This window comes from Rattus norvegicus, chromosome 6, assembly GCF_021556685.1.
Source record: "Rattus norvegicus strain SHRSP/BbbUtx chromosome 6, alternate assembly SHRSP_T2T, whole genome shotgun sequence".
In the NCBI taxonomy this organism is placed as follows: domain Eukaryota; kingdom Metazoa; phylum Chordata; class Mammalia; order Rodentia; family Muridae; genus Rattus; species Rattus norvegicus.
In genome coordinates this window covers 90,467,773-90,494,308 of record NC_141539.1, presented here as the reverse complement: position 1 = coordinate 90,494,308, position 26,536 = coordinate 90,467,773, and the positions used below count along the sequence as shown (strand labels likewise).

The window sequence follows — 26,536 nt, the reverse complement described above, 5'->3', positions numbered from 1 at the left end:
GTACTGTCGCCTTCTAAATCAATGTGGTAAGAGCTACACAAGAAAGCATGAAAGTGTGCAGAATGGTATTCTTGCACCAACTGTAAATCCTAACATTATACTTTGGGAGTTTAAATGGACTAAAAACTTCCCAACTGTAACCCAACAGGAGGAAAATTTTTATGTTCTTCATGAAACAGATCTTCTCTTCATAACAGCATTCTATAATTCAGAGAGAGTGGAGGGAATGGAGTGGGTGAAGGGAAGGCACACAATAATGCTAAACTCCCATAGGTTTTTGTCTAGTAGTGACAAGTTGTCAATCCAGACAGAGTTGAGTAAATAGTAGCTCTTTTGGAGAACTATGAGATAATGTACTTAGCCTCTGGTGCTGCAGCTACTACTCTTTCCCCAGTAACACAGTTTGAATGAGTCAACCAGTTCCTGTAGACACAGCCATTTCCCCAGCATTCTTATTCACAAGAATTACTCCTAGACACATTTTATTATCAGATTTTGATGTTTTTGTTTTAAAAAATCAAATGTAAATAGAAATTAAAGTCATTCAAAATAAAAGCTTGATAGCAAGCTGTCACATTAATCAGATCTCTAAATAACTGTCTGAATCTATTTGGGCTGTTGTAACCCAATGACAAAAACTTGATAGCTTATAAACAGCAGACATTCATTTCTCCTGGTCGGGAGACTTAGAACTTCATGAAGAAGGTGCTGGCAGAATGTCCATTGTCAGATAGTTCAGACAGCCATATAATTGCTGTCTTCACATATGCCAAATGCTTCGAATTCTAGAGTTTCTTGCATGGTGGTTTTGATACCACTTATGTGTTTCTAATAAACTCTGCCTCATGTTTTTATCTAGGAAATATTAATAGCATTTGGGCATTTAGTAGTCATATCAAGAACATTTTGGTGAAAATATATATTAAAAGATAAAACAATAACAAAATAAACAAAAATAAAATACAGGTTCTTGTAATGTTTTGTATGACATTTCAGTTGAAGGACTGACCAGACAAAAATGTCATATTTTCTCTTTGCACTTAGAAATAAATTATTCATTTATTGACTCTTGAATTTGAATTCAAATAGGTTTCCAACATATACACATGTGAGGATTCATTTGATTATCAGCAAAAGATATAAAATATGGGTTTTATTCTTTAAAAGTAAGAATTGTCATTTATTAGAAAAAGTATTATTTGCTTTAAATAAATTTTATTATCAGACTTCGGTATAATTATAGTTAAGGCTATTACAAAGAAGTTGTTTTCCTATCCATGGATTTTGCTGGTTCCATTTGAGTTTAGTTATAGTCATTTCCTATATCTGTGAAGAATAAAATAGGGATAATTTTGATTGAAATTGCATTGAATATCTGTAAATAGCTTTTGAATGAATGGGTCATTTTCACAAGTTCACAAAGTTCTTTATAAGCGTAGGATGACTTTCCATTTTCTCTTTCTCCAGAGGTTTAAAATTTTCGTTGTAGAGGTTTTCCCCTTCCAGAGTTAGGCTTACACAAAAGTATTTTATTTTCTTTGACACTATTTTAAATGAGAGTCTGGCCATAATCTTTTCTATATATTTGAGAGTACTTTATGGAAAAACTATTGATTTGTGCAAGGTAGTTGTACCCTGACACATTACTAGTTTTCTGGTAGAGTTTTTACGATATCTAACATATAGGATTCTGTTATCTCTGAATAGGATTGCTTGATCTCTTCTTTCCCTATTTATATCCACTTAATTTCCTTTGTTTGTCTTATTGCTCCAATGAGTAATTTGAGGAAATGCTTAAATGGAGTGGAGAGAGTGGGCATCCCTGTCTCATTCCTAACTTCAGGAAGATTGCTTCAATATTTTTTCTCCACTTATGACGATGTTGACTGTGGGTTTCTTGTACATGGATTGATTTTATTGCTGTATGTTCTCTCCAGCCCTATATTCTCTAGGACATTCATTATAAAAGCATGCTGGATCTTGTCAAGGCTTTTTCTGCATCTATTCAGACGATCAGATGATTTTAAATCTACTTATGCTGCTTATTGAATTTATTGACTAGTATATGTTGAACCATACCTCCATTGCAGGGATAAAACCAATGCGTTCATTGCATAATATTATTAATGAATTTTTTTTATTAACTTGAGTATTTCTTATATACATTTCAAGTGTTATTCCCTTTCCCGGTTTCCGGGCAAACATCCCCCTCCCCTTCCTTATGGGTGTTCCCCTCCCAACCCTCCCCCCATTGCCACCCTCCCCCCACAGTCTAGTTCACTGGGGGTTCAGTATTAACAGGACCCAGGGCTTCCCCTTCCACTGGTGCTCTTAATAGGATATTCATTGCTACCTATGAGGTCAGAGTCCAGGGTCAGTCCATGTATAGTCTTTAGGTAGTGGCTTAGTCCCTGGAAGCTCTGGTTGCTTGACATTGTTGTACTTTTGGGGTCTCGAGCCCCTTCAAGCTCTTCCAGTTCTTTCTCTGATTCCTTCAACGGGGGACCTATTCTAAGTCCAGTGGTTTGCTGCTGGCATTCGCCTCTGTATTTGCTGTATTCTGGCTGTGTCTCTCAGGAGCGATCTACATCCGGCTCCTGTCGGTCTGCACTTCTTTGCTTCATCCATCTTGTCTAATTGGGTGGCTGTATATGTATGGGCCACATGTGGGGCAGGCTCTGAATGGGTGTTCCTTCAGTCTCTGTTTTAATCTTCTCCTCTCCCTTCCCTGCCAAGGGTATTCTTTTTCCTCATTTAAAGAAGGAGTGAAGCATTCACATTTTGATCATCCGTCTTGAGTTTCGTTTGTTCTAGGGATCTAGGGTAATTCAAGCTAATAGCCACTTATCAATGAGTGCATACCATGTATGTCTTTCTGTGGTTGGGTTAGCTCACTCAGGATGATATTTTCCAGTACCAACCATTTGCCTACGAATTTCATAAACTCGTTGTTTTTGATAGCTGAGTAATATTCCATTGTGTAGATGTACCACATTTTCTGTATCCATTCCTCTGTTGAAGGGCATCTGGGTTCTTTCCTGCTTCTGGCTATTATAAATAAGGCTGCGATGAACATAGTGGAGCACGTGTCTCTTTTATATGTTGAGGCATCTTTTGGGTATATGCCCAAGAGAGGTATAGCTGGATCCTCAGGCAGTTCAATGTCCAATTTTCTGAGGAACCTCCAGACTGATTTCCAGAATGGTTGTACCAGTCTGCAATCCCACCAACAATGGAGGAGTGTTCCTCTCTCTCCTCATCCTCGCCAGCATCTGCTGTCATCTGAGTTTTTGATCTTAGCCATTCTCACTGGTGTGAGGTGAAATCTCAGGGTTGTTTTGATTTGCATTTCCCTTATGACTAAAGATGTTGAACATTTCTTTAGTTGTTTCTCAGCCATTCGGCATTCCTCAGCTGTGAATTCTTTGTTTAGCTCTGAACCCCATTTTTTAATAGGGTTATTTGTTTCCCTGCAGTCTAACTTCTTGAGTTCTTTGTATATTTTGGATATAAGGCCTCTATCTGTTGTAGGAATGGTAAAGATCTTTTCCCAATCTGTTGGTTGCCGTTTTGTCCTAACCACAGTGTCCTTTGCCTTACAGAAGCTTTGCAGTTTTATGAGATCCCATTTGTCGATTCTTGATCTTAGAGCATAAGCCATTGGTGTTTTGTTCAGGAAATTTTTTCCAGTGCCCATGTGTTCCAGATGCTTCCCTAGTTTTTCTTCTATTAGTTTGAGTGTGTCTGGTTTGATGTGGAGATCCTTGATCCACTTGGACTTAAGCTTTGTACAGGGTGATAAGGATGGATCGATCTGCATTCTTCTACATGTTGCCCTCCAGTTGAACCAGCACCATTTGCTGAAAATGCTATCTTTTTTCCATTGGATGGTTTTGGCGCCTTTGTCAAAAATCAAGTGACCATAGGTGTGTGGGTTCATTTCTGGGTCTTCAATTCTATTCCATTGGTCTATCTGTCTGTCTCTGTACCAATACCATGCAGTTTTTATCACTATTGCTCTGTAATACTGCTTGAGTTCAGGGATAGTGATTCCCCCTGAAGTCTTTTTATTGTTGAGGATAGTTTTAGCTATCCTGGGTTTTTTGTTATTCCAGATGAATTTGCAAATTGTTCTGTCTAACTCTTTGAAGATTTGGATTGGTATTTTGATGGGGATTGCATTGAATCTGTAGATTGCTTTTGGTAAAATGGCCATTTTTACTATATTAATCCTGTCAATCCATGAGCATGGGAGATCTTTCCATCTTCTGAGATCTTCTTCAATTTCTTTCCTCAGTATCTTGAAGTTCTTATTGTAGAGATCTTTTACTTGCTTTGTTAAAGTCACACCGAGGTACTTTATATTATTTGGGTCTATTATGAAGGGTGTCATTTCCCTAATTTCTTTCTCGGCTTGTTTCTCTTTTGTATAGAGGAATGCAACTGATTTATTTGAGTTAATTTTATACCCAGCCACTTTGTTGAAGTTGTTTATCAGCTTTAGTAGTTCTCTGGTGGAACTTTTGGGATCACTTAAATATACTATCATATAATCTGCAAATAGTGATATTTTGACTTCTTCTTTACCAATCTGTATGCCCTTGATTTCCTTCTGTTGTCTGATTGCTCTGGCTAGAACTTCAAGAACTATATTGAATAAGTAGGGAGAGAGTGGGAAGCCTTGTCTAGTCCCTGATTTTAGTGGGATTGCTTCAAGTTTCTCTCCATTTAGTTTAATGTTAGCAACTGGTTTGCTGTATATGGCTTTTACTATGTTTAGGTATGGGCCTTGAATTCCTATTCTTTCCAGGTCTTTTATCATGAAGGGGTGTTGAATTTTGTCAAATGCTTTCTCAGCATCTAATGAAATGATCATGTGGTTCTGTTCTTTCAGTTTGTTTATATAATGGATCACGTTGATGGTTTTCCGTATATTAAACCATCGCTGCATGCCTGGGATGAAGCCTACTTGATCATGGTGGATGATTGTTTTGATGTGCTCTTGATTTCGGTTTGCCAGAATTTTATTGAGTATTTTTGCATCGTTATTCATAAGGGAAATTGGTCTGAAGTTCTCTTTCTTTGTTGTGTCTTTGTGTGGTTTAGGTATAAGAGTAATTGTGGCTTCGTAGAAGGAATTTGGTAGGGCTCCATCTGTTTCAATTTTGTGGAACAGTTTGGATAATATTGGTTGAGGTCTTCTATGAAGGTTTGATAGAATTCTGCACTAAACCCGTCTGGACCTGGGCTCTTTTTGGTTGGGAGACCTTTAATGACTGCTTCTATTTCCTTAGGAGTTATGGGGTTGTTTACCTGGTTTATCTGTTCCTGATGTAACTTCGATACCTGGTATCTGTCTAGGAAATTGTCCATTTCCTGAAGATTTTCAAGTTTTGTTGAATATAGGTTTTTATAGTAAGATCTGATGATTTTTTGAATTTCCTCTGAATCTGTAGTTATGTCTCCCTTTTCATTTCTGATTTTGTTAATTTGGACGCACTCTCTGTGTTTTCGTTAGTCTGGCTAAGGGTTTATCTATCTTGTTGATTTTCTCAAAGAACCAACTTTTGGTTCTGTTGATTCTTTCTATGGTTCTTTTTTTTCTACTTGGTTGATTTCAGCTCTGAGTTTGATTATTTCCTGCCTTCTACTCCTCCTGGGTGTATTTGCTTCTTTTTGTTCTAGAGCTTTTAGGTGTGCTGTCAAGCTGCTGACATATGCTCTTTCCTGTTTCTTTCTGCAGGCACTCAGCGCTATGAGTTTTCCTCTTAGCACAGCTTTCATTGTGTCCCATAAGTTTGGGTATGTTGTACCTTCGTTTTCATTAAATTCTAAAAAGTTTTTAATTTCTTTCTTTATTTCTTCCTTGACCAGGTTATCATGGAGTAGAGCATTGTTCAATTTCCACGTATATATGGGCATTCTTCCCTTATTGTTATTGAAGACCAGTTTTAGGCCGTGGTGGTCTGATAGCACGCATGGGATTATTTCTATCATTCTGTACCTGTTGAGGCCTGTTTTTTGACCAATTATATGGTCAATTTTGAAGAAAGTACCATGAGGAGCTGAGAAGAAGGTATATCCTTTTGCTTTAGGATAGAATGTTCTATAAATATCCGTTAAGTCCATTTGGCTCATGACTTCTCTTAGTCTGTCGACATCACTGTTTAATTTCTGTTTCCATGATCTGTCCATTGATGAGAGTGGGGTGTTGAAATCTCCCACTATTATTGTGTGAGGTGCAATGTGTGTTTTGAGCTTTAGTAAGGTTACTTTTACGTTTGTAGGTGCCCTTGTATTTGGGGCATAGATATTTAGGATTGAGAGTTCATCTTGGTGGATTTTTCCTTTGATGAATATGAAGTGTCCTTCCTTATCTTTTTTGATGACTTTTAGTTGGAAATTGATTTTATTTGATATTAGAATGGCTACTCCAGCTTGCTTCTTCTGACCATTTGCTTGGAAAGTTGTTTTCCAGCCTTTCACTCTGAGGTAGTGTCTGTCTTTGTCTCTGAGGTGTGTTTCCTGTAGGCAGCAGAATGCAGGTTCCTCGTTGCGTATCCAGTTTGTTAATCTATTTCTTTTTATTGGGGAGTTGAGGCCATTGATATTGAGAGATATTAAGGAATAGTGATTATTGCTTCCCGTTATATTCATATTTGGATGTGAGGTTATGTTTGTGTGTTTCATTCTCTTTGTTTTGTTGCCAAGACGATTAGTTTCTTGCTTCTTCTAGGGTATAGCTTGCCTCCTTATGTTGGGCTTTACCATTTATTATCCTTTGTAGTGCTGGATTTGTAGAAAGATATTGTGTAAATTTGGTTTTGTCATGGAATATCTTGGTTTCTCCATCAATGTTAATTGAGAGTTTTGCTGGATACAGTAACCTGGGCTGGCATTTGTGTTCTTTTAGGGTCTGTATGACATCAGTCCAGGATCTTCTGGCCTTCATAGTTTCTGGCGAAAAGTCTGGTGTGATTCTGATAGGCCTGCCTTTATATGTTACTTGACCTTTTTCCCTTACTGCTTTTAATATTCTTTGTTTATTTTGTGCGTTTGGTGTTTTGACAATTATGTGACGGGAGGTGTTTCTTTTCTGGTCCAATCTATTTGGAATTCTGTAGGCTTCTTGTATGTCTATGGGTATCTCTTTTTTTAGGTTAGGGAAGTTTTCTTCTATGATTTTGTTGAAGATATTTACTGGTCCTTTGAGTTGGGAGTCTTCACTCTCTTCTATACCTATTATCCTTAGGTTTGATCTTCTCATTGAGTCCTGGATTTCCTGTATGTTTTGGACCAGTAGCTTTTTCCACTTTACATTATCTTTGACAGTTGAGTCAATGATTTCTATGGAATCTTCTACTCCTGAGATTCTCTCTTCCATCTCTTGTATTCTGTTGGTGAAGCTTGTATCTACAGCTCCTTGTCTCTTCTTTTGGTTTTCTATATCCAGGGTTGTTTCCATGTGTTCTTTCTTGATTGCTTCTATTTCCATTTTTAATTCCTTCAACTGTTTGATTGTGTTTTCCTGGAATTCTTTCAGGGATTTTTGTGTCTCCTCTCTATGGGCTTCTACTTGTTTATTTATGATTTCCTGGAATTCTTTCAGGGATTTTTGTGTCTCCTCTCTATGGGCTTCTACTTGTTTATTTATGTTTTCCTGGAATTCTTTCAGGCATTTTTGCGATTCCTCTCTGTAGGCTTCTACTTGTTCTCTAAGGGAGTTCTTCACGTCTTTCTTGAAGTCCTCCAGCATCATGATCAAAAATGATTTTGAAACTAGATCTTGCTTTTCTGGTGTGTTTGGATTTTCCATGTTTGTTTTGATGGGAGAATTGGGCTCCGATGGTGCCATGTAGTCTTGGTTTCTGTTGCTTGGGTTCCTGCGCTTGCCTCTCGCCATCAGATTATCTCTAGTGTTACTTTTTCTGCTATTTCTGACAGTGGCTAGACTGTCCTATAAGCCTGTGTGTCAGGAGTGCTGTAGACCTGTTTTCCTCTCTTTCAGCCAGTTATGGGGACAGAGTGTTCTGCTTTCGGGCGTGTAGTTTTTCCTCTCTACAGGTCTTCAGCTGTTCCTGTGGGCCTGTGTCTTGAGTTCACCAGGCAGCTTTCTTGCAGCAGAAAATTTGGTCTTACCTGTGGTCCCGAGGCTCAAGTTCGCTCGTGGGGTGCTGCCCACGGGCTCTCTGCAGCGGCAGCAACCAGGAAGACCTGTGCCGCCCCTTCTGGGAGCTTCAGTGCACCAGGGTTCCAGATGGTCTTTGGCTTTTTCCTCTGGCATCCGAGATGTGTGTGCAGAGAGCAGTCTCTTCTGGTTTCCCAGGCTTGTCTGTCTCTCTGAAGGTTTAGCTCTCCCTCCCACAGGATTTGGGTGCAGAGAACTGTTTATCTGGTCTGTTTCCTTCAGGTTCTGGGGTGTCTCAGGCAGGGGTCCTGCCGCTCCTGGGCCCTCCCCCAAGGGAGCCTAGAGGCCTTATACAGTTTCCTCTTGGGCCAGGGATGTGGGCCTCTTGGGCCAGGGATGTGGGCCGAATTTTTTAAAACATATAGAAATTGAGCTTTAACAAGGCCCTGGGTTCGGTCCCCAGCTCCGAAAAAAAAAAAAAGAACCAAAAAAAAAAAGAAATTGAGCTTTATTGTAGATAAAATACTGAGATGGGAGTCATACATAGTTATGAGCTTTTGGAAAGATTTTGTCCCATGCATCAACTAAGGTTTGGCTAATCTGTATCCAATGCTAGACTCTATGCAAGATGCTGATCAGTTCTTCCAAAGTTAATGGCATGTGACTGAAAGACCAGGGTATTTAAAAGTGTCCAGGTACATATGTAGCAGAGGATGGCCTTATCTGACATTAAGAGGAGGGAAGGGAGGCTTGATGTCCAAGAATAAGGGTGTGCTAAAAGGGCAAGGCAGTAGTGGGTGAATGGGTGGAGAAGCACCCACATAGAGGCAAAGGGGAAGGGGAGGGGGATGAGATGGGGGTTAGTGAAGGAGTAACTGGGAAGGGGGATATCATTTGAAATATAAATGAATAAAATGATTAATATAAAAGTAAAATAAAATAAAGGTGATTCTCCCATCTCTTACTGTTGCTGTATTTCTTTTTCATCTTCCATATTCACTATGACTAGCTGTGCCATGTCTTCGTGAGGAACTACAATCACCTGGAAAGATGCAAAGAGTTTGAATAGTGTACCAGCTATAAAGCAGAAAATTGTGTATGAATGAGAAGAACTTTGAGCCAAGTTCACTCTAACAGGAGTACACATCTAACAACATATGATTAATTCAATAAATGTATGAACTGGTCATACTTTTATGATCCAGGGTGGGAAATGACTAAGTGTACAGTTAACAATGTTGAACCTGGGAAGACAATCATATATTGGCTAACAGTGCTATGGGAGACTTCTCATAGAAAGCAGCTCATAAACAAGGAAGAATTTGAGGAAATTCTTTCTAGGAAGAGAGAAGTCTGAAGAGGTTTATTTATTTCTTTTCTCAAATTCCTGTTCACATCTTAACATTGGGAAAATACTGTTTTTCCTAATACATAGGAATGGTTTCCTTTCTCAAACCCAAGTGCAGTTACTGTATTTTCTCAGCCTCTACAGTTGCTGCTTGTAACCACCTTTACTTTAATTTTTGACTCTTACAATTATCTGTTCTCAACTGTAGTTGTGCATGTGATCTCCTTGAAAGAAACAACCTAACATTCTGTGTTTGAGTGTGAGTGCATGTATGTATACAATGTGTGTTTGTATGTGTGGGGTGTGTGTGTGTGTGTGTGTGTGTGTGTGTGTGTGTGTGTTACAATAAGTAAAGATACTGGGTCTTGTTAGAAGGATCTTAGTTTCTATGCCATAAACAAATAAAGAACCAACAAAGCACTAAAAATGAAATTACCGTTCGGTAGTCTTGCGTCAAATATTACATTAAATAATTCTGTATCTCAGATGCTACAGTTTCACTTGATATTTCACAAAGAAAACCACACATACACAATATAGGAGCTACTTGTTGAGTTTCAGACAGTGGCTTGAGAGTGGCACAAATAACTTCACTGAGATTTGGAAGTCTAAGACTTCGGTGGCTAGTGTTGTGAGTCTGAGACTCCCCAGTTATTGAACTGCAATAGTGATATCAAAGGCCTTCTTGAGATTGTCTTGCTTTTCACTTGGATCATGTAGACTCCTTTCTATTTTTCACTGGATTTGAGGTCACTGAATACTTTGTTTCTCTGCAAGGCTACAGTTCTGCAAATTCTGACCAGTGCTATTCCCATGACAGTGATCTTCTTCCTTTATAGGCCCCCGGGGCCATGCTGTAGATTACTCATGAAGCAGACATATAGTCATACTTTGGGACACATATACTTTTCATTTATTTTTCTACCAAGGCATTCTATCATCCCCCTTTTTGAGACAGAGTCATTTTGATTTTCTCCACTACATTTGTCAAGGGTAACTGTCATGCAAGCTTCCCGGAACTCTCCTGTTTCAGCTTCTCTTCTACCTGTAGAAATACTGTAAATACACAAAGCAGAATCAACATCAGCCTCCATTGTCCTGCCATGGCTTCTTTTCTTCTCCCCCCTCATTAATTTTTAAACTATGTTTGTAAGTGATTTATAAAGCATTTTTGTTTCTATAGTCTTTTGTGTATTGGGGGTTATAGTTTTCTTTGTGTATATTGTGACTTTGCTTGCTTTGGATATTAGAGTGATACTGGCTTGGCAGTTCTTCTTTTGTTTCGTTCCCTTGTTTTAATTAAAGAGGGATTGACTATCTGGTAAACTCTGTTCATTTTGTCTGCTCCTGGACTATTATGAGTTGGATTTGTTTTATTATTATTTCTGTATTCTTAGTTGTTATAGTTAGTTGGTGAATTCTTGGTTTAAAAGGATGGTTCTTTTGGTTTTTACAGGTAAATAGAGTGCAGGATTTTTTTTTAAAAAATGTCTTTATGTTGATTTGAATTTCTTTTGAGTTTCATGTCTCCTGTAGTGTCCCACTGTTTGTTTCTGATTCTGTTATTTTGGGTCTTCCTGTTCTTTCTTTTGTTTAGTTACACAAAGGTCTGACAATCTTGCTAATTCTCATAAAGAACCAGATCTTGTAATTATTTGTTTTTGTACTGGAGTCTTTGTTTTTATGTCATTGATTTCTGCTCTGACTTTTGTTATTTCTAGCTGTCTTCTGGATTTGGATTTGGTTGGTTCTTTTCTCCAACTTTTGAATTTTAAGTCATTTATTGTCCTCTTTCTAAATTTTCTAATGTAAGCAATAGGTGTCATCAATTTCCTGTGTAAGGCTGCTTTTTTTGTTTCATGAAGGTTTTGTGGTGTTTCATTTCATTAGTTGCAAATTTTTAATTTCTTTTTTAATTTATTTTATGAACCGTTCATCATTCAGTAATGAGGTTTTTAATCTCTGAGAATTGATGTATTTACTAGAGATTTGCTTGCTTCAATTTTAATTTTTATTACACTGTGGTCAGATAGGATATAAGGAGTGATTTCAATATTTTGAATTCATAAAGATTTCTGTCCTGGAAAAGCTTCTGAATTCACTGAGTAAAATGTGTATTCTTCAGTGTTTGGGTGGGATATTGTGTAGATATTTGTTAGTTTCATGTGGCACATGCTGATATTCAATTTTTATGATGTATTTCTTGTCCAGATGGCATGTCTACTGGAGAAAGTGGAGTTGGAATCACTTCTATTAGTGGTTTATATTAATCTGTGTTTTCAGATCCAGCAATATTTCTTTAATGAAAGTAGGTGCTTTAGACTTTGGTGCATATATGTTTGATAGTAATGTCTTATTGGTTAACTATTCCCTTGATTAGGAAGAATTTCTTTTCTTTAACTATTTTGATTAGTTTTAGTTTAAAGTCTATACTGTATATTTCAGATATTAGCAGAGTGACACCTGTTGCTTTCTGTTACTCTTAGATTGGAGAGCTTTTGCTTTCCTTTTATGCCAACGTGGTGCTTAGTTTTAAATTTAAGAGGTGTTTCTTGTAGACAACACACAGATAGAGTTTGTTTCTTGATCCATTTAGTCAGTCTTTGTCCTTTGATTTGAGAGAGTGGTCATTGTGTTACTGATTTTTGGTATGGTTGTATTCTTAGTGTTATCTTTTATTTTAATAACTATAGCTTTGTTATTTCTTTCCATAGTCTCTCTGCTATTTTTATTCCTCTCAGCATCCTGAAATATCCCTGTATTTTTCCTTCCACTCTGGCAGATACTTTTTCTGCGTATCTCAGCCTCCGTTGACTACCATAGCGTTCACAGACTTGGAATGCACTACTCCATACTCATCTGGCTTTTAAGCTTTCCATTTCACATACATGAGGTTTTATTATCTAAAATTACCCAGTTCAATTTCCATCTTCCTAGACATTAACATTATTTTAAAAATTAAATCAATTTGGTTCCTTACAAACATTTTTGAAATTATGTCAATCCCCAGTTGTAAGTTAATCCTTAAAGATTGAGTTCACTGAATATTGTAATAGATATCAAATACTTTTATGTTTAAAATGTTAATATACCTTTTCATCTATAATATTTTCTAATCAAAGTCCAATCAGAGAGAGGTTTTGAGTGAGTCATGAGAACTGATTAGTAATAACCATTCAAGCATGGGTTTATATTTGAAGAGACATATAAGGTCCTCTGTAATGAATCTGAAGGTTTTTCCTCTGCTTTTCATAGTGCTCTGATAATATAGCATTACATCTCTCTGTTGTGTACTACCAGTGCCTAATCACTCACTCCTTCACTTACAGACAGGACACTGTCAAGAAGCATGATTGTATGAATGACACATAAGAGTGATGAAAAGTTAAATGGTCCCTGAAGATTAATGTCTCTAATTTGGGCAGGACTAACAAGTGAATTATCAAGATATTTAAGATATATAAATTCAGATCATTTTAGTAAAAAGATTTAGTATGAGCAAATACTCTTTTTAAAAAAAGTATCTAGATGTTTAGAAACATCTAATATTATACCCTTGGTTTTAATGCCCTGGAGAAATGATAGTAATTAATAACATAGTTGTTAAATTCATGTCATTTTTATGGCTTCCTCATTTTTTATCTTGTAATTTCTCTCAACGCAAAGATTTAATTACTGTCATTTTTGGACATTGTATCTTACTGCCTTGGGTTTGTTTCTTAAGCAGGAATGGAGGTCCTCTGAAATATCTTATAAAATATTCGTGATATAGAAAAGAAATCTAAACAGAATGATTTTGAAAGTTAAAAAGAGCTAATTACTGGTCCCTTTGAAGTTCTTTGAAAATAGCTTTTTAAAGCTCGCCAGATAAGTCTCAGCTTGCCCAAAAGGGGAATTCAGAAATTATTCACAAAGTGGCATTTCACATCTAGGAATCTTTCCTGGAAATTAGAAGCTGTTTGGAGAAATGAAAGGGCTCCAGGGAAATGGGCAATGAATTTTAAGTGTTTTAGGTTATAGAGCAGAAAGTATGATAATTCTCTATTTTAAACGAAGACACTGTTTTCTGGGGGAGTCATAGTGGATCAGGATATGCCAGACAGCTAATGTACCTCAGCTTTTACAGAAAGCAGGCGCGTATCCTAAAGGTAACATTGTATTTTCAGTATGTTTATAATTATACTGTATTCGTGTCTATATTTATATGTATATACATTATTTTAGGGTGAAATAATTTCTCATTCAAAGGCAGGCAAGGTAAAACCATGGTTCTATAAACTAAAACAATTCCTGACTCACAAGTGACTATGTTGACAAGAGATAAAACAGCACACAGAGGGAATGAGAATCCAGGGCAGTGGCAGAGGAAGACTGTGCAATTGGTCTCCTGGACAAAATGCAAAAGCAAGCAAGCAAACAAACAAACAAGGCAGCTGCTCAGTACCCTGGAGGACAAACAGAAGCAGCAGGCACTGCTGGGCTCTCAGGCTCAGACGGAAGCGGGCGAGACAGTGTTCTGCTTTTCCTGACTGGAATCTGGGAAACCATCATAGGACATAATTAGATAGAGAATAAAAAACAAATAAAGAGATTTGATTCTCATTTGAAACAAAACCTTTAATGCAGGGGAGAAGGAGGAGTAAAATCTATTCTTTGGGATACTAAACACACACACACACACACACACACACACACACAAAGGCAAAACTAAAGAAGTAAAAATAAAATGACATAATTAGGGCCAGAATCCTGAATGAAAAACCAGGGCTGAGGTAGGCAGCCACAGTGAGAAGTGCAGAATGCTGAAATTTAAGGGCACCGAGGTTGTCCAAGATTAAGACATAGGTAAGAATTAAGCAACACCATCAATCTGATGTTTGTCATGAGGTTAAGGAATTAAAAGTGAAAGCCAGACCCGTGTGCTCCTGTGAGAGCAACAAGAGGCAGATTTCATGGAGGATAGATGCAAAGGGAGATCTGAAGGTTAGAGGCAGAGTCAGATGAAATAAAATACTATTGTACTTAAAACAAAACAGGAGTGACGACTCCTAGTGAAATTCCATTATACTCATAGATCAGCGCCTTATTCTGTCATTGCTAGAGAAGCTTCTTTCTGCCGCACCAACCAAGGAGAGCACAGGGAGAGACCCACGGCTCCAGATACACATGTAGCAGAGGATGGCCTTGTCTGACAGCAAAGTGAGGGGAGGTCTTTGGTCCTGTGGAGATTTAATGCCCCAGTGGGGGGATGCTGGAGCGGTAGAGTGGGAGAGGATGGGTGGGGGAGCACCATCATAGAGGCAAAGGGGAGAGGGTGGAAAAGGGAGGGGGGTTTGTGGAGGGGCAACTGGGAAGTGGGATATCTTTTAAGATGTAACAGAACGGAATGATTAATAAAAATTAGAAGGGGAAAATTTTCATGGAAGGAGAAAAGTTTTTGAAAAATATGAATTCAATGTTTTAATAAGAATAATGTGAATTCGGTTGCTTCTTGGCACCTTTCCTTACAAGGAAGCCTGCAAAAGGTACAGAAAAGGGTCTTGCCCAAAAGAGTTTCATAGTGTCTTTGTTAATAAGCATGAAAAAAGAAAAAAAAAACGCACCAAGAAAGGAGAATCCATTCCTTTCTTGTAAGTCTGGGCCAGTAATGGCTTCTCTTTATAAGCAAGAGGGTTTAAATGTATGTAAATATGTATATATTCTGCCCTCTCCCCATATATATATATATATATATACACATATATATTTTGTATTTTTTTATATTTCAAGCTATCACTGGCAATCTACCCTTAGCAGACATTATCTATCGAACAGAATAAAAATGTGTCAACTGATAAAATAATAAAGAATAGAGAGAGCCACAGTCAGACTTTGTGTACAGAGTAAGAGACCTGAAAATACTCAGGTCTAAATGGGATGTCTCTATCAAGACTTAGGGATCAGGGAGGAGGCAGAAAAAATGTAAGTGCTGAGGAGCTGAAGGACAACAGTGGAGACTTCAGCAGCATGCGTGGGGCCTGCATGTGTCCGCATAGGACCTCATTATATGTGTTACAGCATTCAATTTTGTATTTTTATGGGACTTCTCAGTGTGTGACTTCTCGGGCGCCTCTGTTCATTTGCCATGTTCAACTTCGATGTGAAGTTTTTTGTTTTATCTTACAGTTTATTCTGATATGTTTGTCCTTATTTCTTAGAAGCTTGCTCTTTTCTGAAGAGAGGCCATGATTGGATCCAGACGAGACGAGGTGGTGGTGAGAGGGACTAGAAGGTGTAGAGAGAAAGAGAACTGTAATCCAGGTATGTTGCATGAAAAGAAAACTCTTTTAAATGAAAGGGGGAAAGAAATATTAATTAAAATTCATGTCAGGGTCATTTGGAGATCTAAACGAATAGGGTAGTTTGTGTTTGTTTTTTTGTTTGTTTGTTTGTTTGGTTGGTTTTTAGATTTATTGTACAGAATTGTAAACATGACCTGGAGGAAGGCAAGTTGTCTTTTTTGGTGGGTTGACAAGTGGAAACGTAAGGAAGCTTGTGGTGTATCTCTAATGTGACTCTGATAGCCCAAGAAGTCAGGAAAACAGAAGTAGCAGGTTGACGGTGCAGGAAGAGCCCTGTGGATATAGTTTATCTGGTAGAATTCTGGCTTAGTGTGTATGTACCACTGGGTTTGATTCCCAGCACACACCTGTAATCCAAGCATTTAGCATGGGAGCTGAAGCACATCCTTGACTATGTGGTAAGCTTGAGGCCACCCTGGAATATACAGACTCTGTCTTTAAAATAAAGAAGAAAGAAAAAAAAAGAGTCCCAGAAAAAAACCATTTAAGTTTGACTCAGAAAACAAGAAAAAACTTGAAATCACATTTTTAAGTATCTGTAGACATAACTGTTATTATTCACCTGAAGTAATTACTTCAGAGGCTTGCTGCTGAACAAGATCACCGTTTCTAGTTTTTTCTTAACTCTAGCTGGCTGGTCAAATTCAGCTGTTCTGACTCAAACTCCTCTCTAAGTTGACTGATTCAACCAAAACGGTTGGCTTCTCTAGGTTACTGCATTAGTGTGCTAACTCTAACAAGCTATTCTAATCTTCTGGTGCCTTCTGGATCATTCAACCTTCACACATGCCTTTTTTTTTCTTTTTCTTTTCGTAACCTGTCTTTGTAAAAATGTCCTGATAAAACCTGCCCCTGAACTGCACCAACTGAACCTCCACCAAGTGTGCTGGCTCAAACTCAGCTTGACCGCATTGCCTCACAACTGACTTGCAACTCACTGAATTGCCCTCACTTTCAAACATGGTAGAAGGAACATGGTTGCTTTTTTCTACCAACTAACCTTACCTACATTATTTGAGATTAAAAGTGTGTACTGTGGGCATGTATGTATTCTAGCCAGATCATACTATAATCCTTAGTATATCTGCATTCTAACTGGATATCAGAGACCTAGAAGATCTTTGGATGTGGTCTCTTGCCAGAGTAGCCATATTGCTGGATTAAATGTCCTCTGCAAGTATCAAACAAAAAGAATTGAGTTTTTGCTTGAAAAGACTTGGCCTTTGACTTTCCTTAATCTGTTAAGATGATGTCCACCCATGTAAAGAAGACAAAAACTATCAGACTACCAAAACCAATCGAAAACACAACAGAAATGGCAACTTCATCTCCGTTAACAAGTGAGTATCCCCTCTAAACCAAGAGGCACTGCTAGAAGAGTTAGAGGTCTGTGGCGCAGGCTGATTACAGCAACAACAGTCTCCAGTCCATCCTACTCTCTACCATAACTTTACTGAAAGCCTGGTGGAAGGAGAGAGGTAACCCACTCACTCTTCCCACTGGAGATGTCTTCCACTGAAAAGGAAGGGATTTGACAAAAAAGACAGGAATGTAAGGAGATGTGGGAAAAGTATAAGGACCCCTAATCCCAAAGTCTGCTTGAAATCTCTTGTTGAACTAAAAGTTGAGGATTTTGGTACAAATAACAAAAAAATTGCCTCTATAGAGAAATAAATTATTTTAAATAGGTTCATTTCAATAACAAACTAGTTGAAGAGGATGATTATATGACCTTTTTCTGCATATAGGCTGCATATAGTTTTGTTTTACCAGCTATATTCTATGCAACCCACCAATTACAATGTGTGTGTATGTGTGATTTGATGGTATTTACCATATATATATATATATATATATATATATATATATATAGAGAGAGAGAGAGAGAGAGAGAGAGAGCCCTAACCACCTTTGAGAGGTAACTTGGACCACTGCAGCTGCACAGCTGTACTATGACCCAAGCTGGCACCCACTTGAGCATGCCATGAGCACACATACAGTGCTTTCCCTAATGACCACCCTAGTTATTATTGTTCATGCTTAAAACTTCTGTCAGTGAACTGCGGATCTGCTTCACACTAATTGAAAAGAACCTCAGAGTCCCAGAAAGAGTCCTAGCTTCATCTAACTAGGTCCCTGAAGAGGGCCTCTGGGTGCTACAGGGAGCAGTGTGGAGCTGTGCCTCTGACTGCTAATCCCATTACTGCTGAGAGTAAGAATTTTTTCTCATCCTCTCCCTGCAAAAAGAAAGGAACTGCACCAAAATGGTTACCAGAATTACAGCTGGTTATAAAACTTTAATTCCAAAATACTATTGTAGTTCACCTTATTTATTCTTAGAGATGTCTGCTTATATCTGCCTTGTAGTTACAGTGAGAGCGTTGTACACATTTGTGAATATATGTTTGTTTATGTACAATATGTACAGGACAGAAGATGACAATTGCTGCTACCAAAAGAAAGGATGTGGGGAATTAGCACATCTACCTTAGAAGTTAACATTTAAGTTAATTATCTTAAGAAAATAGCCAAGTTACAGGGGCTTTTTTTGTTTTGATTTTTTTTTGTTTTGTATTTTATTGCATACTTTTTATTTACACTTCAAATGTTATTCCCTTTCCCAGTTTCCTGGCCATAAGACCCCTATCACATCCCCCTCCCCTTCTTCTATGAGGGCGTTCCCCCTCCTCAACCACCCCCTTCCTGCCCCCACCCTAACATTCCCATACACTGGGGACTTCAGCCTTGGCAGGTCCAAGGGCTTCTCCTCCCATTGGTGCCCAACAAGGCCATCCTCTGCTACATATGCAGCTGGAGCCATGGGTCTGTCCATGTATACTCTGGGTAGTGGTTTAGTCCCTGGGATCTCTGGTTGTTGGTATTGTTGTTTTTACAGGGTTGCAAGCCCCTTCAGCTCCTTCAATCCTTTCTCTAACTCCTCCAATGGGAACCCCATTCTCAGATCAATGCTGTGAGCATTCATCTCTATATTTGTCATGCTCTGGCGGAGCCTCTCAGGAGACAGCTATATCAGGCTCCTGACATCCCGTACTTCTTGGCTTTATAGATAGTATCTAGTCTTGGTGAATATATATATATATATATATATATATATATATATATATATATACATATATATGCCATATTCCCATGTGGGGCAGGCTCTGAATGGCTATTCCTTCAGTCTCTGCTCCAGACTTTGTCTCCATATCTCCCCCTATGAATATTTTTGTACAGAAGCATCCACACTTTTGTCATCCTTCTTCTTGAGCTTCATGTGATCTATGAATTGTATCCTGGGTAATTCGAGCTTTTAGCCTAATATCCATTTATCAGTGAATGCATACCACATGTGTTTTTTGTGATTGGGTTACCTCACTCAGGATGATATTTTCTAGTTCCGGTTTTTAATGAAGGGTTTCAGATTCATATGTCTTGTTTATTGAATGGGGTCAATAGTGAATTATGATATAGGGGCATGTTTTAAAACTCCAGTGTGTGTTCATTCTTTTAGATCCTGTTAATAAGCACATTCTATTATAGAGTCACAAGGAGATATTCAGGATTGAACACTTATAACAAGTTTCAGGATGATGTCTCTCCCATTAGGAGTTACAGTAGACTACAGTGTTGCATGCTTAGCAACTGTGAATACATGCGTGATTAACTTCCTCATCTGCAGGCCTCACCAGAGAGAATGGAATGCTATTGCAGAATGTATGCAGACAAAACTCTGTTAGAACAAATGCAGAAAGCACTGTTAGCCTTGGTTTTCAACACTTTTCTAAACACTTCCCCACTTTGTATCATCACATTTTATAGTCATTAATTCTAGCCCAGACAATTTATTCTTGTAGTGTGCCCTAATATGAATAAATTTTAGCGAAGTTACTAAAATTTGGAAAAATAAAACTATGCCCCAGAAAACCACTATGAATGTTCAGTGAGGTGATAGATTTAAACATTAACACAGAAACTGTATTGAGCAGACGGATCCTGTCATCAGAGTTCCCATTGTCTCAACCTTAGCAAGTGTTGAGCCACATTTAAAAACTTATTTGACAAATATTCGATTTTATGTGAATGAACAAATGAACTTCTCTCTAGAATGTGTACTTCCAAGTGGAGAAATGAAGCTTTTCAAGGATAATTTATTCATTAATTTTATTGCATATTCCTTTTACTTCAGAATATGATTGTATCTTATTATACTTGAAATTAGACAAAGGTCATTTCTTAGTATACGATCCATTCACAGAATGAAAAAACAAACCACTCATTCACAACACGATTTCTTCTATTTTAGTCATAACATGAACCTGCACTTTATGGTGCTCTCAGTGGAAAGGGTTTTTTTTTTGTTGTCGTTGTTGTTGTTTTTTTTTTTTCCACATAAACTGTTTCTTCCTTTCCCTCCTAAAACATTGTTCTTATTCTGCCTCATAATATGCACATCTATCTTATCCTTAAAATTCATATTCTTGGAACTTTATATTTAAATTTTATTCTTGGTTTTATAATTCATATTATTTTCAAATACATATAAAAAGGAAAATACAAGAAATTTATAATAAAATTATTAGCTAAAGAAATTGGTATACAATATTTCAAGAAAGAGAAAAGAGTACATGAAAGTTAAAACTGTTTGAGTTGCTACACAGGACTTTGCTCAGGCCTTTGGTCACTGGTGACATAGATTCTCAATATTTAAACCAAGTACCAAGATCTTACTATGTGTAAATTCTTAGACTCTAACTTACAACTCATATATTTCCTCCCTTAGGTGTTTAAAAAGCCCTGTGATCTCAAGCTTCTAATTTAGTCTGCAAATATTTGTAAGTACATACTGAATTAAACATCTGCTAAATTATTTAATTGTTTTTAGAAGTAAACATTATAAAATATAAATAAAACACTGAATGCTATTACATAAGTATTACTACAATATCATTTAAAATTAAGCTAAATTTTATGACATTGAAGTACAGCATGTATATTTCTAATTTTCAGCATGAAACTGAGGCTTCACTCCTGTTTTAGTCTTGATATGATTTAGTAGTGTACCCTGAAGGTTTAAGAGGAAGACTCTTGGTATCCAGTATAGTCCTATCAGGAGGTAGTGAAACCTTCAAGGGAAGCCTAGAGGTCTTAGTCACTGGAGAATGAGAACAGAAAAAGTTTTTCCTGGGTTCCTTGAGGCTCTTAGATGTACTGCTAAATGAGTATTGGAATGTATTACTAAATGAGTAATCATATCAATTTCCATTCTCTTAGACTTAGTAGGTTTTGTTGTTGCTCTGGTTGTTTTGCTCCTGACATTGCTGTGGGATGCGGGTGAGGCAGCCTAGCACTAGAGCACACCAAAGAACCTGTCTTATACTGTTTAGACTTTAGAATCTCAGCACTGTGACTTATAAAACCTCATTTTATTCATAAATAGTCTCTGCTTGGCATTTCATATCAGTGATGAAAAGCGGACTAATAAACCAACTCTAAAAAGTTAGTTCAAAATGGTGATAATTTGAATATATATACATATATATGTATGTATATATATGTATGTATATACATGTATATATATATATATATATATATATATATATATATATATATACCATAAAGATTAAGTGAGAAGTATTGCCTGGTTTCCCCTTCCCCTTTTGGCTTATGCTAAGTGTGCGAGCATCTGTATATGTAAGTTTGGATTATGCCAAGTGCAATGCAATCTTTATTTCATCAGTTAGTTCTCTCCATTACATACTTCATAGCACCACCTATACAGCCTGGCTGCATTTGCATAATTACTACACCAACAAATTACTTTCAGGTAAATATGTACAAACTACTGTTATCCTTCAAGAATAATAATATTTCCGCAAACTGTTTCAAATAACATTTTAATTTCTAAGGCTCTTTGGACTCTCTACATTTTTTATCAGGTTAATGAAATTTATCCTTCTGATCTCGGCTACCAACAAATAATAAAATAAAATTCCACACATTATTCATAGGAGTAATTATAATTTGCATATGGTTATTTCTGGGCATTTGACATTCAGAAGAGATGATCAAATGTCATATTCATTTCACCTGTAGTACTCAGAGCACAGCAGAGCACAGCATATTATACACTGCTAGTATCAAATAAATTATATAACAGCAAACCATTGTTTTCAATATAATAAATAGTTAAAGTCTACAGTTCTTGACCAACGAATTCTCAGGAATTATTTTACCATTTGACCACTAAAAAGACTGTGATAAGCATATGTGTACTCTGACCTCTTAAAGAGGAAAGTTCCAGGACTTTCCATTTACTCTTTAAAGATTTATTTTCAAGTCTGTGTGTTTTTGGTGGGGAACTGGAGATAAACATGATGCAGGTGTCCATAGAGGCCAGGACTGTTAGTTCCTTAAAACTGGAGACACATATGGCTATCCCTGAGGTTCATCATATGGATATTAGGAACAGAACTCATGTTCTCCCTAAGAGCAGTACATGGTTTTAAACACTGAGCACTTTTATCCACTCTAGTCTATCTCCTTCACAGTTATTTTAAACTGTAAGGCTTACTGTTACTTTAGAAACTCTCGAGGCTGGGAGATACAAGTTTCTGACCTGAATTTTGGTATGAAGATCTTGAGGTGAAGTGGCTTTGAATCCCAGGAGTTTAAGGCAAGGAGATCTCTGAGTTCAAGGTCACCTGGGATAAAGCAAGTCCCAGACCCAGGTGTGGTGGTACACACTGTTAATCTGGGACACACCTTCTGCTGGTGATTTACATAAGGACAGTGGAAGAAGGAAGAGTCTCTCTTTTTTAACTACCTGCCTGCTGTAGGACTGAACCACTGCTAGATCCTTTGACTTCCATTCATAGCTGCTGATGATCATTGTTGGAGAGTTTGACTACAGACTGTAAGTCATCTACCAATTCTCTTACTATATAGAGACTACCCGTAACTTCTGTGACTCTAGAGAACACCATCCCAGTGCTCTCTCTCTCTCTCTCTCTCTCTCTCTCTCTCTCTCTCTCTCTCTCTCTGTCACTTGCTTATGAATCAAGGTATACACTCTTATCCATGCTTGCCTTTAATCCAAGCACTTGGGAGGCAGAGACAGGAGGATCTTTGTGAATTTATGACCAGCCAGATTTACATAGCACATTCCAGGACAGCTAAAACTACAGAGAGAGACCCTCCCTTAATACCAAAACAAAAACAAACAAACAAACAAACAAAAAAGATGTAAGCTCTCAGCTATTCCTGCCGACATGCCTTTGCTCTGCCATCATGAACTCTAGAGCTCTGAAATGTTAATCCCAATTACATCCTTTATTTTATAAAAAGAAAAAAGAAAAAAAAAACTCTCATGCTCATGGATCAGCAGGATTAACATAGATAAAAAAAATGTGCATCTTACCAAAAGCAACCTACAGATTAAATGCAATCCCTGTCAAAATTCCAACTCAATTCTTTACAGAGATATAAAGAGCAATTCTCAAGTTCATTTGAAACACACACACACACACACACACACACACACACACACACACACACCAAACAAACAAACAAACAAACAAACAAACAAACAAAAAACACCAGAATAGTGAAAACTATTCTCAACTATAAGAGAAATTTTTGGGGAGTCACCACCCCTGACCTCCAGTTCTACTACAGAGAAATAGTGATAAAAACCACTTGGTATTGGTAGAGACAGGTATGTAGACCAATGGGATAGAATTGAAGACCCAGAAATGAAACCATACACCTATGGTCCCTTGATCTTTGACAAAGAAACTAAAACTGTCCAATGCAGAAAAGACAGCATATTCAACAAATGGTGCTGGCTTAAGTAGCAATTTTCATGTAGAATAATGCAAATTGACCCATTCTTATGTCCTTGTACAAAGCTCAAGTCCAAGTGGATCAAAGACTTGGTCCAACATAAAACCAGATACACTCAAATTAATAGAAGAAAAAGTGGGAAAGTGTCTTAAACACATTGGCACAGGGGAGAACTTTCTGAACAGAACACCAAATGGCTCAGGAACTAAGATTAACTCTTGACAAATGGGACCTCATAAAATTGAAAAGCTCTATAAGGCAAAGAACACTGTCAATAGGACAAAATAGCAACCAACAGAATGGGAAAATATGTTTACTAAACCTACATCTAATAGAGGGCTAATATCCAATATATACAGAGAACTCAAGAACCAAATAACAGAGCTAAACAAAGAATTCACAACTGAGGAATCTCAAATGGTTAAAAAGCACCTAAAGAAATGTTCGTCATCCTTAGTCATCAGGGAAATGAAAATCAAAATGTCTGTGAGATTCCAGCTCATATCAGTCAGAATGGTGAAAATCAAAAACTCAGGTGACAGCAGATGCTGGCGAGGATGTGGAGAAAGAGGAACACTCCTCCATTGCTGGTGGGATTGCAGACTGGTACAACCATTCTGGAAATCAGTCTGGAGGTTCCTCAGAAAATTGGACATTGAACTGCCTGAGGATCCAGCTATACCTCTCTTGGGCATATACCCAAAAGATGCCCCAACATATAAAAAAGACACATGCTCCACTATGTTCATAGCAGCCTTATTTATAATAGCCAGAAGCTGGAAAGAACCCAGATGCCCTTCAACAGAGGAATGGATACAGAAAATGTGGTACATCTACACAATGGAATATTACTCAGCTATCAAAAACGACTTTATGAAATTCATAGGCAAATGGCCGGAACTGGAAAATATCATCCTGAGTGAGGTAATCCAGTCACAAAAGAACACACATGGTATGTACTCACTCATAAGTGAGTTTTAGGATAAAAACTCAGAATACCAATGATACAATTCACAGACAATATGAAGCTCAAGAAGAAGGAAGACCAAAGTATCCATGCTTCAATCCTACTTAGAAGGGGGAACAAAATAATCACAGGAGGTAGAGTGTGGGAGGTACTTGGGAAGAACTGAGGAGAGGGAGAAGAAATAAAGGAGGTGGTAAGATCAGGTGTGGAAGAAAACAGGGAAAAAATACAGAAGGTCAGGAAATTGAACAGATGTGTGCAGCAATGGGGGATGGGGAATTTGGGGCTAGCTAACAGAAAGTCCCAGATACTAGGAAAGCAAGACACTGCCAGGACCCAACATTAGCTGAAATCCCCCACAAGGAGAGAGAGAAACTGTAGAGATCATATTCAGAGGTTAGGCACAGGCCCCAGTTGAAGGAAGGGGCTACCTACCTTTCTCAAAATTTATCCCAGTATTGCTTCTGTCTAAAGGAAATACAGGGACAAAGAGTGGAACAGAATCTGCAGGAAAGGCTAACTACAGACTGTCCCACCTGAGAATCTATGACTTATGCAAACACCAAACCCAGATACTATTGCTGATGCCAAGAAGTACTTGCTGACATGAGCCTGATACAGATATCTTCTGAGAGGTTCTGCCAGAGTCTTACTAATACAAATGGGAATACTTGCAGCTAACCATCCAACCACAGGCACCCCAATAGAAGAGTTAAGGGAAGGATTGAAGGACCTGAAGGGGTTTGCAACCCCATAGGAAGAATATCAACCAACCAGACCCCAAAGAGCTCCCAGAGACTAAAGGACTAACCAAAGAGTACACATGGAGGGACCCATGGCTCCAGCTGCTTATGTAGCAGAGGAAAGCCTTATCTGACATCAATGGGAGACAAGTCCCTTGGTCCTGTGAAGTCTTGATGACCTTGCTTAGGGCGATGCTTGGGTGATGATGCATGAGTGGGTGTGTGGGCAAGGGTGTACTCTCATAGAAGAAGGGGGCTGTCATAGAAGGTTTTTGGAGGGGAAACCAGAAAGAGGGATAATAGAAACTAACACAAGTTATGAGCCAAATGGATATAGAACGTTTCATCCTAAAACAAAAGAATAGACCTTATTCTCAGCACTTCATGGTACCTTCTCCACAACTGACCATATAATCGGTCACAAAACAGGCCTCAACAGATACAAGATTGAAATAATCCCATGCGTGCTATGAGACTAAAGCTCAAACAACAACAAAAACAACAGAAATTCCACATATATATGGAAGCTGATCAACACTCTACTTAGGGGTAACTTTGAAAAGAAAGAATAAAGAAAGAAATTAAAGACTTTTTATAATTTAATGAAAATGAAGGGACAACAGACCCAAACTTATGTTACACTAGGAAGCAGTGCTGAGAGGAAAACTCATAGCTGTGTGTGCCTCTAAAAAGAAATTGGAGAGAGCATACTTTAGCACACTCAGAACACACCTAAAAGCTCTAGAACAAAAAGAAGAAAATGCACCCAAGAGGAGTAGAACTCAACTCAGGGCTGAAATCAACCAAGTAGAAAGAAAAAGAACTATATAAAAAAAATCAACCAAACCAGGAGCTGGTTCTTTGAGAAAATCAACAAGATAGATAAACCCTTAGCCAGACTATCCAGAGAGCAAAGAGAGAATATCCAAATTAACAAAATCAGAAATGAAAAGGGAGTCATATCAACAGAATCTGAGGAATTTCCGAAAATCATTAGATCCTATGACAAAAGCCTATATTCAACAAAACTGGAAAATCTGGATGAAATGGATAATTTTCTGGACAGATACCAAGTACCAAAGTTAAATGAGGATCAGACATACCATCTAAACAGTCCTATAACTCCTAAAGAAATAGAAGTAGTTATTAAAATTCTCCCAAACA

The 26,536-nt window shown here is 37.8% G+C and overlaps 1 long non-coding RNA gene across 2 annotated transcripts in view; it reads left to right on the top strand.

Annotated features, from left to right (window-relative positions):
• Positions 1 to 26,536, top strand: part of LOC120093257 (uncharacterized) — a 302,254-nt gene that overhangs the window by 253,805 nt on the left and 21,913 nt on the right. For both annotated transcript variants that reach the window (XR_015623485.1, XR_015623484.1), the window contains 3 exons: positions 15,674 to 15,776; positions 17,064 to 17,157; positions 20,601 to 20,652. This is a non-coding gene — a long non-coding RNA (uncharacterized LOC120093257). The remainder of the gene's footprint in view (positions 1 to 15,673; positions 15,777 to 17,063; positions 17,158 to 20,600; positions 20,653 to 26,536) is intronic.